General features: G+C 41.0%; 1 long non-coding RNA gene across 1 annotated transcript in view; it reads right to left on the reverse strand.

Annotated features, from left to right (window-relative positions):
- LOC129659338 (uncharacterized) overlaps nt 1–15,532 on the reverse strand; it is a 42,791-nt gene that overhangs the window by 15,938 nt on the left and 11,321 nt on the right. The window lies entirely within an intron of this gene.

Raw genomic sequence — 15,532 nt, forward strand, 5'->3', positions numbered from 1 at the left:
AGCAGAGAGATTATTTTGGCCGACAAAGGTCTGTCTAGTCAAAGCTATGGTGTTTGCAATAGTCATGTATGGATGTGAGAATCAGACTATAAAGAAAGCTGAGCACTGAAGAATTGATGCTTTTGAACTGTGGTGTTGGAGAAGACTCTTGAGAGTCCCTTGGACTGCAAGGAGATCTGACCAGTCCATCCTAAAGGAAATCAACCCTGAATATTCATTGGAAGGACTGATGCTGAAGCTGAAATTCCAATACTTTGGCCACCTGATGCAAAAAACTGACTCATTTGAAAAGACCCTGATGCTGGGAAAGATTGAAGGTGGGAGGAGAAAGGGATGACAGAGGATGAGATGGTTGGATGGCATCACCAATTCTATGGACATGCGTTTGAGTAAGCTCTGAGAGTTGGTGATGGATCAGGAAACCTGTTGTGCTGCAATCCATAGGGTCACAAAGAGTCAGACACTACTGAGAGACTGAACTGAACAGGTAATTTACAGATGAGAAAGCTGAAGTTCAGAAAGTCTAAGTTCTAATAAGGACTGTAGGCTTAAGTCCAGTCCCAGTACTTTTTCTACCACATCACATTATCTCTGTTCTTAATAAACGTAGGACTAACTCCTATCTATTAGTTGGATCAATTCTTTGATTCATTTAAAACAGATGAGAGAGAAAATATTTTCTTAGTTTGGGAAAGGAAAATCCTCATTCAGTTAATTTGATTTTGAGCAGCCCTTTTTTTACATGACAAAGGAAGGAAATTGGTAGGTACCTTTGTATACTCAGGAACTTTTACTGGGGAAAAAGGAAGTGACAATGTAAGAAGTTTGCGGCAATTGGACAAAATGAGAGATACTAGGTAAATATCCATCTGGATTTCCAGAATGTTCAGAAGATGAGGACTTATACCTTGGCGATTGTCTTTGTTTTTCTAAGGCAGGATGTCAGTTAACCACTGGAACTCGAGTTGAGATGAGTTTTTGCTTTTACTCAGAGGATCATCACTGCATCCCTGAGAGGCTTTCTATAGTTGCAGCTTATAACCCACAAACCACCATGCAGGATACTAAAGAACTGGTGTATAGCTCGGGCATTACAGCAAAGTCATAATTTCTTATCTCTTACCCCTTATTAAATTGCAATTAAATTCCATCATTCAGAACTGCCTGATCTTGAGCCAGATGCATATATCACAAGAAGGCATTAAAATCTGACCTTTTATATCCCCAATAAGAAATGTCATGAGTCCATCACAGAAGCATAACTCCCTTTCAAATTAGAGCTAAGAAAGATTTGAACTTCAAAGGAGAACTCTTCAATTACAGGTGAATTGGAGGACTTTTCTAGTAACCTCTTAAAATTATGAATTCTAAAGGAAAAAATAAGATGACTTTTGTGTTTCAGAGCAAAAGTAAAAAGTGAATGAGTAAATAGCAAGATGGGGAAAAAATGCTACATACAAAAAAAGTGAAAAGGGACCACACTGATCCATCTCTCTGAAGTCTGTTCTAAGATTATTGGAAACTTGAAAATCAGTTACATTTCAGCAGAGGCCCTAAAACCCAAAACAATTATCCACTGTCTCTTTTACTGGCTAAGATTTACATCTAGTGGCTTCATCAGTATAGATACCACAGAGACTCTGCAAAGAGTACTGTGGGGCCTGGTGACTTTAGAGCTTGCCCTTGGAATATTTATCATTTTAGCTCAGTAAATAGCTAGTCCTTTGCCAGCAGGAAGATAAGCAGGCAGCCCTATCAGTCTTGGTACTTTCAAAAGGTTTTCATTCCACAGCACACTGGAATATTCATCTTCCCTCTGATGATCATCCCTGCCTACAAAGAAAGTATTTAGACCTTTGTAAAGAAGGGTTATTTAAATAAGAAACAAAAAAACTTAACTGAAGAGTAACAAGAGGAAAGATGGGGAGAGGGAGCAACCAGAGACAGAGATCCAACACCAAAGGCAGTGTGGGTCTGCCATGGCTGGGAGCTGGGGGTGAGGTGGGGGCAGGGTGGCTATGAGGCAATTCTAATTGAGGAGTGTAACTGAGGCCATATGTAGGCACCTCCATCTCCATCAATACAAAAGCAAACCTGGTGTTCCTAGGAAGCAGGATGCCTTTCTCAAAATCCATGTATGTCTTAATTTAATACATGTTTATTGAGTTCCCACTGTGTATACATATATATATACATATATGTGTATATATATATGTGTGTATATATATATATATATATGTCAGAGACATACCATGAGTTTAAGGAGAAGCAAAAGTGATAATAAAGCATACAATAGATAGAAAACACAGTTCAAAATAAAATAACACCAATTCAAAAGAAAAAGAAATGATGTCAATTGTGGGACTTTGTAGCCTCAGGTAGAAAATAGTATTTGAGCTGGGCCTTAAAGAAAATGTAAGAATTGGACATACAGATACACTTCTGGGAAATGCAGTACGCTTCTCTCTACCACAAATAAGAAACCAAGTAAATAATCAGGCTAGACGTCCTTACCCTTCCCTGCATCTGTGAATCACTACAGAAGAATTTTTAAAATAGCATGCTGGTGTCCCTCCCCTGAATATTTTGATTTGATTAACCCAGGGTAAGACCAGCCATGAGTAGTTTTACTTTTTTGAACACTTCCCAGGTGAGGGTTATGTGCAGCCAAGGCTGAGAATCCTGAGCTAGAATGGAGACATGGAGACCGGTATTTGCCCTTGGAAGTTTGTACCAAAACTTTGAAAGAATCCCAGCTCCCAGGGTGTCATGACTCATGAATTGACACCATGTTCCACAGATAAAATACAGGAAGGGAGGCCAAAATAGAATATTGATTTCAACATAATCATTGTCCTTTTGGAGTTTCCACGTATCAAAGGAAAGGCAGTAACCCAGGACGTTTGTGGACACTATCTGGTGCTCTGGTGGGCTCCCTGCCAGAAGAGCTCCCACTTGAAGGAACTAAATGAAGAACAGGTCACGTGAATCATAAGTGGACAGGCTCACAGAGTGTGCATAGTGCTGCTTTCAGATCTGTGTTTGAGAACAGAACCAGGTACACCCGACGGTCCCACCATTGTGGTAGTCTCTGACAATTCAATAAAACAAGGATGAGTTTTTCCTCAATGAGAAGTCACCTTTCTAAGTTTGAGCTTTAGAAGGTATGACATTGCAAGCTTAAGTGGGCCAAATGTTTGCAATGAGCCTCAGGGAATCTTCCAAGTGAAAGGCTTGGGATCATGTCTTAAAGGGTAAAAATGGAATAACAGCTTTAGAGTGGCCTCCTATTAAAAGTAAATAGAGTAACTTGTATTCTACTTCTCTATTGCTGCATAACAAACAAGTCAAAAATGAAGTGACTTGAAGCAATTTATCATTCTTTCTCATAGTTCCATGGGCTATCTGGCTCAGCTGGCTAATCCTCCCTAGGTTCTCTCACATAGTTGTGGTCAGACAGTGGCCGCAGTCATCTGAAGGCTCAATTGGACTGGACATTCTGGACGGAATACTCACATGGTCACTAGCTGGGAGCTCAGCTAGACCTTTGACTGGAATGTCCACATGTAGCCTCTCTCTGTGATTGGGCTTTCTCACAGTATGATGACCAGATTCCAAAGACAGGAAGTAGAAACTGCCAGATCCTCAAAGTCTGGGTCCAAAAACTGGCAAATAGCATTTCCACTATATTCTGTTGTGCTTTTAAAACTGTTAACAATGATCAATGTATTGCCTCTCAGCTGTGTAGTTTCTTCTTTGTCAGCTGAGCTAACACTGAGCTTTGTCAGTGGAGTGCTTTGCCAGCAGAGATGCTGGAGAAGGAAGGGGCTTTCTCTTCCTGGCTCTGATGCACTCCTGCACCTGGTAGCTTCTGTAGCTCCTGGCTCTGCGGTTCAAGGCAGCCAGCAGCACTTAGCAGCAAGCAGCTCCCCGGCATCCCTTTAGGTGGGTTCACAGCAAATTCTGAAGAGTACCACCGCCCCCGTCTGAGGCTTCTCCAGGCACACCAGGGGTCAGCAAGTCCCAGAGTGACGACTTCTAGCTAGTTCCTCTGGCACAGCGCCAGAGCAACTTCACAGTCATTTAATGAGTCATGGCCAGGCCTTGACGATATTCTGTTGATCAAAGCAGATACAGAGCCTGCCCAGATTTAATGAAAAAGGACACAGACTCTGCATCTCAAATGTAAAAAATACGGCCGTCTTTAATCTTCCACAATTTGTGAACAGATTAGCTCTTATTCTCAACACTACATATTTGAGCTTTAAATGGATATTTTTCATAGTTCTTTAATAGCAACTCCCACAGAAAATAAAAAAGCAGTATTATATATACAATACAAATATAAAAGAGTAATATTATGCTATGCTTCACTGCAAGCTCATCACCTCTAAGTCTGAGTTGTTGGGTTTTTTTTGCCAGTAGTCTGGACAAGTTTGCACCAAGTATCTCTTCTCTGCCTAGTTCCCTTGATGGCCAAAAAATTATGTCAGCAAAGACAAGGTAAAAAGGACAATCGGTGGACCAGGACACAGATCAGAGCCACACAAAAGGGCAAATCCCCAGCATGGGCATTGTGTGGCCACTCTAGAATTTTTCCACAAATTGTGACTGTTGGAATTCTGCCAGCATCAGCCACACAGTCCACAATGACCCAACACTCGAGAGCTTTTGCATTGCTAAATGTCTGTGGGGCTCAGAAATCAATATCTAATCACACTTAACTGGAGCCCGATATTCTGTACACTCAGCAGTATAGGTTTCTGGTTGCTGGATATACAAAAGTTAACATGGGAAACGGAACATTTGTGGAAATGAGCAGCATTAACAATACTGCCACTCTGGTGCAAATCATGCAAATCACTGCTAATGATATTTATTTTATTTATTTATTTTTTTTTTTAGTTGAAAAAAGAAGAGGTAGATTTTATTTGTAATATTACAGAAATATTTCCAAAATACATGAGTGGGTTAAACAAATTACATTTTTTTTTAATTGCTAATGATGTTTATTGAGTGCTCATTTTTGCCAGGGTCCCACTCTACTAGGGGTTTTAAGATCAAAGGAAATACAGACACTTTGTGTGTGTGTGTGTTAGTCACTCAGTCGTGTCCAATTCTTTACAACCCCATGGACTATGGAGAAGGCAATGGCACCCCACTACAGTACTCTTGCCTGGAAAATACCATGGACAGAGGAGCCTGGTAGGCTGCAGTCCATGGGGTCGTGAAGAGTCGGACATGACTAAGCGACTTCTCTTTCACTTTTCACTTTCCTGCATTGGAGAAGGAAATGGCAACCCACTCCAGTGTTCTTGCCTGGAGAATCCCAGGGACGGCGGAGCCTGGTGGGCTGCTGTGTCTGGGGTCGCACAGAGTTGGACATGACTGAGGCGACTTAGCAGCAGCAGCAGCAGCAGCAGCCATGGACTATAACCTCTGTCCATGGAACTTTCCAGGCAAGGATACTGGAGTCGGTTGCCATTTCCTTCTGCAGGACATCTTTCCAACCCTGGGTTCGATCCCTGGGTTGGGAAGATCCCCTGGAGGAGGGAATGGCTACCCACTCCAGTGTTCTGGCCTGGAAAATTCCATGGACTGTATAGTCCATGGAGACACAAAGAGTTGGACACAACTGAGTGACTTACACTTTTTTTAACCTCAGAAATTAATGTTACTTTTTTTTCCTCAGCCCTTCATTAGGAACATAATAACTAAACTACTTCTCAAAATCTGTCAACTTTAAAATCTTGAGTAATGGGATTATCAGGCTTCCCAGGTGGCTCAGTAGTAAAGAACCCACCTGCCAATGCAGGAGACATGAGTTTGATCCCTGGGTCAGGAAGATCCCCTGGAGAAGGAAATGGCAACCCACTCCAGTATACTTGCCTGGGAAATCCCATGGCCAGAAAAGCCTTATGGACTACACTCCATGGGATTGCAAAGAGTCAGACACCACTTATTGACTAAACAACAACAATGGGAATATCAAGTAATGGGAACATAAGCTACACCTGGCTCCCTGGTAAGGACTCGCTAGTCTCTATTCAGTGAGGAGCTTACTGAGAAACCAGCTTGGGCTTTTAGTAAGCCATTATAGGGTCACAAGGGTAGTCAAGCCCCTCCTGCCCCTTCTCTGTTCCTAAACTGCATAATTCACACTGAATTCACAACTAAAACCCTCAGGAAGTGTCTATTAGCAGCAGTGCTGTCCTTTTCCTTCTTCACGGGCTGGCTCCCCATCACCTAACAAATGGATTTGTATTATGACACTCCCCAGATGAGTGCTTCTCAAACATTATGTCCGTAAGAATCTCACCTGAGGATCCTGCTACAATCCAACTTTCAATTCAGTGGGTCTCAGGTGGAGTACTAAGATGCTGCTTTTCTAAGAAGCTCCTAGATAATGTTGATACTGCTGGTCCTCAGACCACACTTTGAGGATCAAGGATGAAAGTTATTATGGAGAAAGCTTTAGCTGCTTCCAGCAGTGTTCAAAAGAAGAAAGACAAAACACAGGTCTCCAGTTTCCTATCTTTTCCACTCTCTCGCTCAAGCACTAGAGACTAGATGACAATCAAACCTCAAGACAGTCTTGGAAACCTTGAAATTCTCTAAGCTGGATATGCAAATTAAACTCCAGCTGTGACCCCAGGATTAAAACACCAGCCCAGTTTGCAGCTGCTGAGAACCAGAAAACACTGAAACCTGAATTTAAAAGCTTGAATCTACCCTCCCAGTCATGAATATCAGAGAATCACTTCAAATTTGTTGTCTTTTTTTGACACCAAGAAAGAGAAGGTGCATGTTTGCTTGCCTTACAGGTCCTGCCAGTTTGTTTCTCGACAGAGTTTAAGACAGAAAGTTAGAAGCTAAACTTTTTTCTAAAGCAGCTACGTAATAGAAGCATAGAGGCTTGGATTTTTCAGTTTATTTTGAATTATCTAGATATTTGTCCTGACTGCTCAGAGCATGCTAAGAACTTATATTGTTGTTGCTTTGCTGTCTTCCCAAGTCTTTTCTGTTCCTTATCTGCATATCATCTTAGGTCACTCTGTCCCTTAAGGTCCATAAAACTGGTTCAGCCTCCTATTCTGTACTCTCTGGAATGCCTACCCAAGACCTCTTTATGTTCTGGGGGAAAGTCATGTTCTATGTTCATTTCTACTTCAAATTACACTGAAATTTGTTCTCTGCTTTTTGTACTTTTTTTTTTTTCCCTCCTAGACTGTCCCCAACCCAGCCCCTTCCAATCTTCATTTCGAGCTCTTGTGTTTTGAAAAATTTTAACAGCAGTGGAGGATTATGCTGCTGCACTGCAGACCAACAACTTTGTAGTACGTATCCCACAGCACTATTCTTGCAAATTCTAGTCAGGTGCCCACTTTCAGTATATCTCTGGACCTTTTGCCTTCTGGCTAATTATCCCTTTTCCCTTTCCTTCCTATTTCTCTCTCTATACCACTCTCTCCCTGATTGCCTCTAAACAGTCCAATTGTGTGTTCATAGCCAGTTATGCAGTGCAATTTTGCTCTTTACATCCTGTGTTCCCAAACTGTGCCAAACTCACTTTTGTATTTCTGAAGTCCATCAGTGTGCTTTCCTGTATGAAAGAATCATTAGCAGATTTCCATCTCTCCTTTCAGGGGCTCCATTTCTTTGGAAGTTCATGGAATTTAAAACATCTTTTTTTCATTAAAAAACATGATCTCACTTGGCCTCGTTCCTCGGAGGTAGGAAAAACAAGCATTCATAAGGCCATGTTTGACAAGGAAACTAAAACCCAGAAAAATCATGTAACTTATGCAGAGTCCCCAGGTTAGGGACAGAACCAGGACTGAGACCCAGCTTTCCTGATATCTGGTATATTCTTTCTGCTGAGTCATTGTTTTGCTGGATGAGACCAAACATGCCACCATTTTGCAACCATATGGAAACCTGACTACTAACATTGATGCAATCTACATGAGTCTATGTACAGCAAATAGCAGCTGTGCAACTGGAATCTACTTCAATGTTCTCTCCACTCCAAATTGGATTTCTTCATATAATCTCCATACCTTGCATGTTGTGATGTATCTTTACATTCAAAGACTTCTTCAGTTTTCATTTTGAATGCAAAATAACATCCAGACTTTCATTTGAAGATGCCTAACAGACTAGAGCACCACCTGTTCTTGATTTATTTTCAACCAATTAAGCATTTAAATCGTTTCTCATCTAAATTGAATTTACTTTTACTACTTTTTCCTCACCCTTTTTCTTTTCCACAACCATCAACAATGTCTAGTAAACAACTGCTTAATGTGCTAAGCAAACAAAAGTGTGGTTGTTGGGAAGTGGAAATGAGAGAAGGCGGATGGAGTGGTGAAGCCGGACAACTACAAACTGTTACCAGACCTGGACTGACCTTGTGCAAGGTGAGCTTAGACAGGTCACTGCACCTCTCTGGACTTCTGTTTCCTCCACCATAAAATGAGGCTTAGATGAGGTCTCTAAACTTTGACAAGGTAAAACTGTCACCATCTTCCTTGCTGACCTTCATTTCCTCCTGACTCAGAAGAAGTGGAGCACCTCCATTCTAAGACTCTCCCTTACTTTTGAGATTCCGAGTTTACTCTTCTTGACTTTGATTAAGAAGTTCTTTCTCTTAAAGTTTTGACCCCCCCCCTTTTTTCCCATTAATTTCTTCCCTTTTTCTACCACCAATTCACTGTCCTACCACCAATTCACTGTCAAGAACTAACCAATTGCCAGGACCCAGGTTCGATCTCTGATTAGGGAACTAAGATTCCTCATGCCATGAGGCAAGGCCAAAAAGAAAAAAAAAGAAGGAATCAATGACTTCTATGGTTTCTTTCTCCACAATTCAATTAGGTTTCCTGCTGACTCCACACTCCTTCCTTTGCAGCTAATCCATTTTCAACCATCTCAATTTTCAAGTGATTTAGAAAACAGGTATGAACTCAACCCAGACTCAAGGAAACATGTGCTGCATGTGCTGCAAATGAATTGCTAACACAACAGTGTTACCATTACCGCAATCAATATATATTTAATAACTTGTTTGAAACAGGCCATATTTCTATATTCCATGAAATTAATCAGAAGCTTTCATGGAAATCTTTATGGAACACATGATTGCATGCTGCTGCTGCTGCTGCTAAGTCACTTCAGTCGTGTCCGACTCGGTGCGACCCCATAGACGGAAGCCCACCAAGGCTCCCCGTCCCTGGGATTCTCCAGGCAAGAACACTGGAGTGGGTTGCCATTTCCTTCTCCAATGCATGAAAGTGAAAAGTGAAAGTGAAGTCGCTCAGTCATGTCCGACTCTTCACGACCCCATGGACTGCAGCCCACCAGGCCCCTCCATCCATGGGATTTTCCAGGCAAGAGTACTGGAGTGGGGTGCCATTGCCTTGTAGTTTTAATTTGCATTTAAGCAAATGGGTTAAATTTTTTTCAATCAATTATTATTTTTCTTGGCTTATGGTTTTATTAATTTATGATTGATTTGGTTAAGCTAGAAAAATATATAAGAAGTCAGTTCTCCACTTAAAAGAGCTAAACTGAACTTGAAGCCTTGTGTCAGTGAAAGATAACAGAAAACCAGCTTTTGCAACTCTCTTTGAAGTTGGAAATACAGAGTTTTTGACAATTTTTGCCCCAAAATGGTAAGTAGAGAAACTCAAGGTTTGTCTCCTCTTTTACCACGTTCAGGAAACCCTGAACCCACTCCCACAACAGCCTCAGGACTGGGGAATAGGCACTGACAGGACATGCCAGAGGTGTAGCAGCTTTCAGAGTGCCTTCAGTAAATGAGCTCATTTTATCCTCGTCACTCTAGGAAAGCAAAAGGGGCAGATAAGCCACCTCCTTCTAGTATCATATAAAAGATAACGTTCTTCACCTTCAATCATGAATTCATGTATCCAGAAATAATCATTGTGCACTTATTATTTGCCAGCAACTGCTCTCCATCACTGATTCTTGAAATGTGACCCGTGACCCCCACCAGGCCAGCAGCATCAGCAACACCTGGGAACTTACAAGAACTACAAATCTTCAGCCCTAAGCCACAACTCCTGAACCAGAAACTCTGGGATGGGCCGAGAACGTGTGGATAAACAAGTCCTCCAGGTGATTCTGATGCCTCCTAAAGTCTAAGAACCACTGTTGTAGATACGAATGTGAGCAGTACACACACCTCAGCTTCAAAAGGTTCTCTAGGTCAGTGGAATAAATGGCCAAGTAAATAAAGCATTAAAATATAATGAACAACATGCAAACCAGTAAAAACATAGAAGACAAGCAAAACTGATCAATAGCATTCAGAGAAAGCCCACTGACTCTTTAGAGGGCACTGCACTGTGAGGAATTATGGGAAAAAAAAAGTAAAACAAACAAAAAGCTCTTTAATGAGGTGTGGGATCTCAGGCCCCTGTGCTCATCAAGGGAACAACATCAAAAGTGCTGAAACCAATCTAGTCCAAATACAGGATCTCTGATTCTCCTTCTGAATTCTGTGACTCTGCTCCTACTCTGCAAGGATTTCACAATAAGTCAAATACTAAGTATTTCAAAAATATTGGATTCAGAGGCTGCTATAGTTCATTTTCTTTGGGGCAAGGTAGTAATCAGTCCTCAGATTGGAAGGAAGGTGAGTGCTAGTCATGTCTCTTACTTTGTTACCAGCTCCCTTATAAGATCAACAATTTCCAACAGGGAGAAAATGTAATGACCATCCCTGTCTTTCCAGCTGTGATGAGAGGATGAAGGGCTTGAGGAGTTTTCTTTAGTGTTTCTCCACACTGATCTCTTGATGGGAGCCTATAGCGTCTATAAGCAAACATATCAGCATTATCCCTTAGTAATAGCTACCATCTGGAGAGCACTTTTCCATTCACAAAGTGATTCATCTGTGGTATAGTATTTACCTGACTTTGGTCATAATCCTATGACCAAAGGGTCTCTTTCGATTCTTATGAAGAAAAAACTCAGAAAACCTTGTAGGATCGTGTTATGGGCTGAACTGTATCTTTCATGGTCAAGTCTTAACGTTCAGTGTCTCGGAATTTAGAAACCAGGTCTTGTAAATGTAATTCATAAAGGAAACCAACCCTGAATATTCACTGAAGGACTGATGCTGAAGCTGAAGCTCCAATACTTTGACTGCCTGATGCAAAGAGCTGACTCACTGGAAAAGACCCTGATGCTGGGAAAGATTGAAGGCAGGAGAAGAAGGGGGACAACAGAGGATGAGATGGCTGGATGGCATCACCAACTCAGAGGACATGAGTTTGAGCAAGCTCTGGGAGAGAGTGAAGGACAGGGGAGCCTGGTGTGCTGGAGTCCATGGAGTCACAGAGTCTTAGCAACTGAACAAAATGGACTTAAGATGCAGTCGTGCTGGAGTAGGGTGGGCTCTAATCTAATATGAACAGTGTCCTTATGGAAAGGGGGTATACAAACACAGAGACACACACACAGAGAACACCATGTGAACACGAAGACAGGAATGAGGGTGAGCCTTCATAAGCCAAGGAGCACCCCAAAGTGCCAGCAAACTACCGGAAGCTAGGAGCAAGGCACAGAACTGATTCTCCCTCACAGTCCTCAGCACAAACAATCCTGTCAACACCTTGATTTCAGAGCAGTGAGACAGGGAGTTTCTGTTGTTAAAGCCGCCCAGGTTGTGGGATTTGTTACATCAGCCCTAGCAAACTAATACAAAGGGCTTCGCCAAAACCTCTGAGGGGTATTGGGCACAAGCAGCTGTGGCGCCACCTCAATAGAGGGGGCACCGAGAGGGGTCAGTGTCACCCCACTGTGCCCCTGAGCCTGGCATCTCACAGACTTCCTTTCATCAACAGTGGCACTCAGGGTCGCAAACAAAGAAGCCAGCAGAACTGGCTGGTACCGTGGGATGTTTGAGGGACCCAGCAGAATCCCAGAATAAGGGCGGCAGTAGAAGGAAAGAAAAACTGAGGCTGCCATTTGTCTGGGAAGGCATGTGTGAAACCCTCTCCCATGAGACCCCCATGAACACATTGTGGGGGCGGTGGGTGTCATTACCCAGCAGGAGGCACAATTTCCCATCTACAAGAAGAGCAAAAGTCACTGAAACAACCAGTTTAATCTGATCAGCATTTTAGTTAAGAAAATGACCCATAACTTGGAGTTCTCTTTGGGGATTGCTCTGTTCATCATGGGAAAAGCAGCAAACTCTCATTTCCCATATCATTAAGGTAGAGACATTAACCAGAATCATTGTGTGTCTGAAGGACTTAATTTGGCAAGATTGCAGAGAGGAGGATGGAAGGAAATGGGTTGAGAAAACATTAACAACTTCAGTCAGGTATGTTGACCACCAGTCAAGTATGGCTTATACAACCATTTCAAGATGAAAAATGGAAAGTAAAATGAGGAAAGGAAGAGAGAAAAACATAAAACAAAATTATGATGCAAAAATGTTGGACTTCTCTGGTGGTCCAGTGGTTAAGACTCTCTGCTTCCACTGCAGGGGGCCTGGGTTTAATCCCTGGTCAGGGAACTAAGATCCCATATGCTACATGACATAATCCAAAAAAGAAAAAAAAAAAAAAAAAAACTGTTGAAGTGGTCATTTCCAATTTTCTAGGCACCTTAAATAAAATGTATAACTACAAAAGAAGACCTTGTTTAATAATGTAAGATCTTGTTCTTTTTACTGAATCCATTAGAACAGGGCTATGCAAAGAGTACCAGGAACAAGCAAAGGAAAGCAATGGGTTGGATGATTAACTTGTCACTGAAAATAAACAATATGTACATATTTTAGACCCTCCAAATCAGTTTGTGACCAGAGAGCCTCATGGAGAACCTAAGAATATTAGCTACAATAGGTAGAAGGAAAATAGAGATCCTAGTAGTTGGAAAGATTATGTCCTCAAATATTATTAAAATTATAAAATTTCATGATATATATTAATTATATCATTTTAAAAGGTATTTAAAATGATAAAGCTATAATTGTATAATTAATATAACTAGTTTAATTATCACAGATGTTTTCACAACTCGGAACTGACAGCTGTTAATAATTGTAAGTTCTAGCTGGCAGAAATATCTGTTAGATTTTTCTTTTTCCTTTTCTGTTTTGGAAGATATCTCCAAAAATATCTACAAAAAATGTATTGTATTTAAGGAATACATTGACCAACCTATCTGACTATGGATCTGACATTTACCAGCATTTTGAGTTTGAGCAAATGTTTTACTCTCTAAATTGTTTCCTCATCCACCAAGTGAGGCTCATAATAATACGAGGTTATTTATGAGGATTAGAGGTGATGTATATAAAGAAATAATGACAGGCAGTAAAACATGCCCGGAACAGTGACTACGCTTATCCCCGAATCTCCTCGTGGATGTCCCCAGTGTGCCATCATCCAGGCCAGCCACGAGCGCTTTAAATTCTGACAAGGAAGCCTCACCTCTCAGGCTGGTGTGTTACATTTTTAAGATTCTTCATCATTAGAAAGTCCACTAAATAGTCTGCTTGGAAGTCACTATGGTTCTACTCAGGGCACAACATCCTTCCATTCAGCATTCTTTCAGCACTTCAATTCAGCTAAGACTCTTCCACTCTCCTTCAGCTCCCTTCCCCATCTTTAATGCTTCTCTTTTCCAACTTGAAATGTCTCAATCTGGGACTTCCCTGGTGGTCCAGTGGCTAAGAATCCGCCTTGCAATGCAGGGGATGCAGGTTCCTTCCCTGGTCTTGGAACCAGTATTCCACATGCTTCCTAGCAACTAAACCCCTCACAGCAACAAAAGGTACCCCATGACACATGAAAGGTCCCATGCACCACAACTACACACCTGATGCAGCCAAAGAAATAAACATTTTTAAAAAAGTCTCAATCTATCATATCAAATGAGACTTAACGTTGAGTTCCCAGCCCATGATGGTGAATTTTCTCCACGCATGCTTCCACTGACTTTACCTCTTTAAAAATTGCAGTGCCTGGACTTGAAATGGGAGTTGGATTCTTCTCCCTTTTCCATACCCTTGTTCTCAATCATGAATGGGCAAAGATTTTCCATGAAGGGTCAAATAGTAGGCATCTTCAGCTTTACTAACCCTACAGTCTCTGTGCAGTCACTCAACTTCAGTACCAGAGCACAAATGCAGCTATAGACAGTATATCAAAGAATGTGCACAGCTATGTGCCAGCAAAAGAGTTCTCTTACAAAAAAACGGGGGGCAGGCAATGTTTGACCAGTAGGTCACAATTTGCCAACCCCTGTTGCAGATAATATTCTCCTGCTAAAGACTCCCATTGGCGTTTTCCAATGGCTTCACCATACTAGTGCGTCTTTAGTCATACTTGCCATTGAGCTATGTCTTAAACAATATGACATGAATGTAAGTGCCTTTCTGGGTGCAAAGAAGGATAAATACATAAGAGCAGAATGTAGCCAACCTCACTCTTGGTACACGCAGCATCATGAAACATGCTGAAACACTGCAGAATGGATCCTTATTGTCAGTGCCTGCACAGATACAGAAGCTACCAGCTACCACAAAGCCATCAAGGCATTGCCATGACTGAGCTTAGCATGGAGACAAGTTGATGTTCCTCATGGTGCAAGTGTTCCACAGACACTGGAGATTGGGAGATCCCAAGTGGTGAACTTTGCCTTCATCTGTTGTACATACCATCTTGAGAGCTTCAGTTCACCTCTCTAACCTGCTGTGTACTTTTTAGATAATCATTTTATTATCTAATGTTCAGAGTCACATTCATCCTTTCCTTTGTTTATACATCATTTTCTTCTTTATTCATAAAATATTTACAGAATTAAGGTATTCACATGGTAGCAATTAATTAGCAACTAATGAGGCACCAAAAAACCCACAGAATTTCTTTCACCAGCAACAAAATTTCATGGCTACATAATTCAACATTTCTTTGTTTACTCAGACTCAGGAATGTCCTTAATTAAGATTTGTTATCATTTCCTGCCTTGATGATTCAGTATCTAGAGTGTCACCAGCCTAAATCAGCGCAGGAGTGAAAAGAACACTAGATTTCAAGTCAAAATGCAAATATTAGTTCCATTTGTTACTTTTTAGTTTGAGCAGTTAAGGAGGTTAATTAAATTCTCTCCATCTCTTCATGCACAAAATAGAGTAAATAACTTACCCTATTTAATAAAGTTAATTTGTTAAATATGGACATGGATTAGAAGGTTTTCTCCATATTTGTAATGTGTTGACTGTACAGAAAAAGAGTCAAAATGTACTGTTAGCAGAAAAGGTTACAAACCAGTAGTAATTTTTCTTAATTTTTCTGGAAGAGACCACACAAAGTTTAATAATACTAAAGTGCTAATAATGATCATCCCTGTATGGTAGAATGATGAGTGACATTTATTTTGCTCTTTTTTGCTTATATGTAGTTTGTATGTTTTCTATAATAAGAAATGCTAATGGTATAATAAAGGGCAAAATTTTTTAATAATTACTTATTGAATTATAAAATAA

This window comes from Bubalus kerabau, chromosome 8 (assembly GCF_029407905.1).
Source record: "Bubalus kerabau isolate K-KA32 ecotype Philippines breed swamp buffalo chromosome 8, PCC_UOA_SB_1v2, whole genome shotgun sequence".
Taxonomy (NCBI): Eukaryota; Metazoa; Chordata; class Mammalia; order Artiodactyla; family Bovidae; genus Bubalus; species Bubalus kerabau.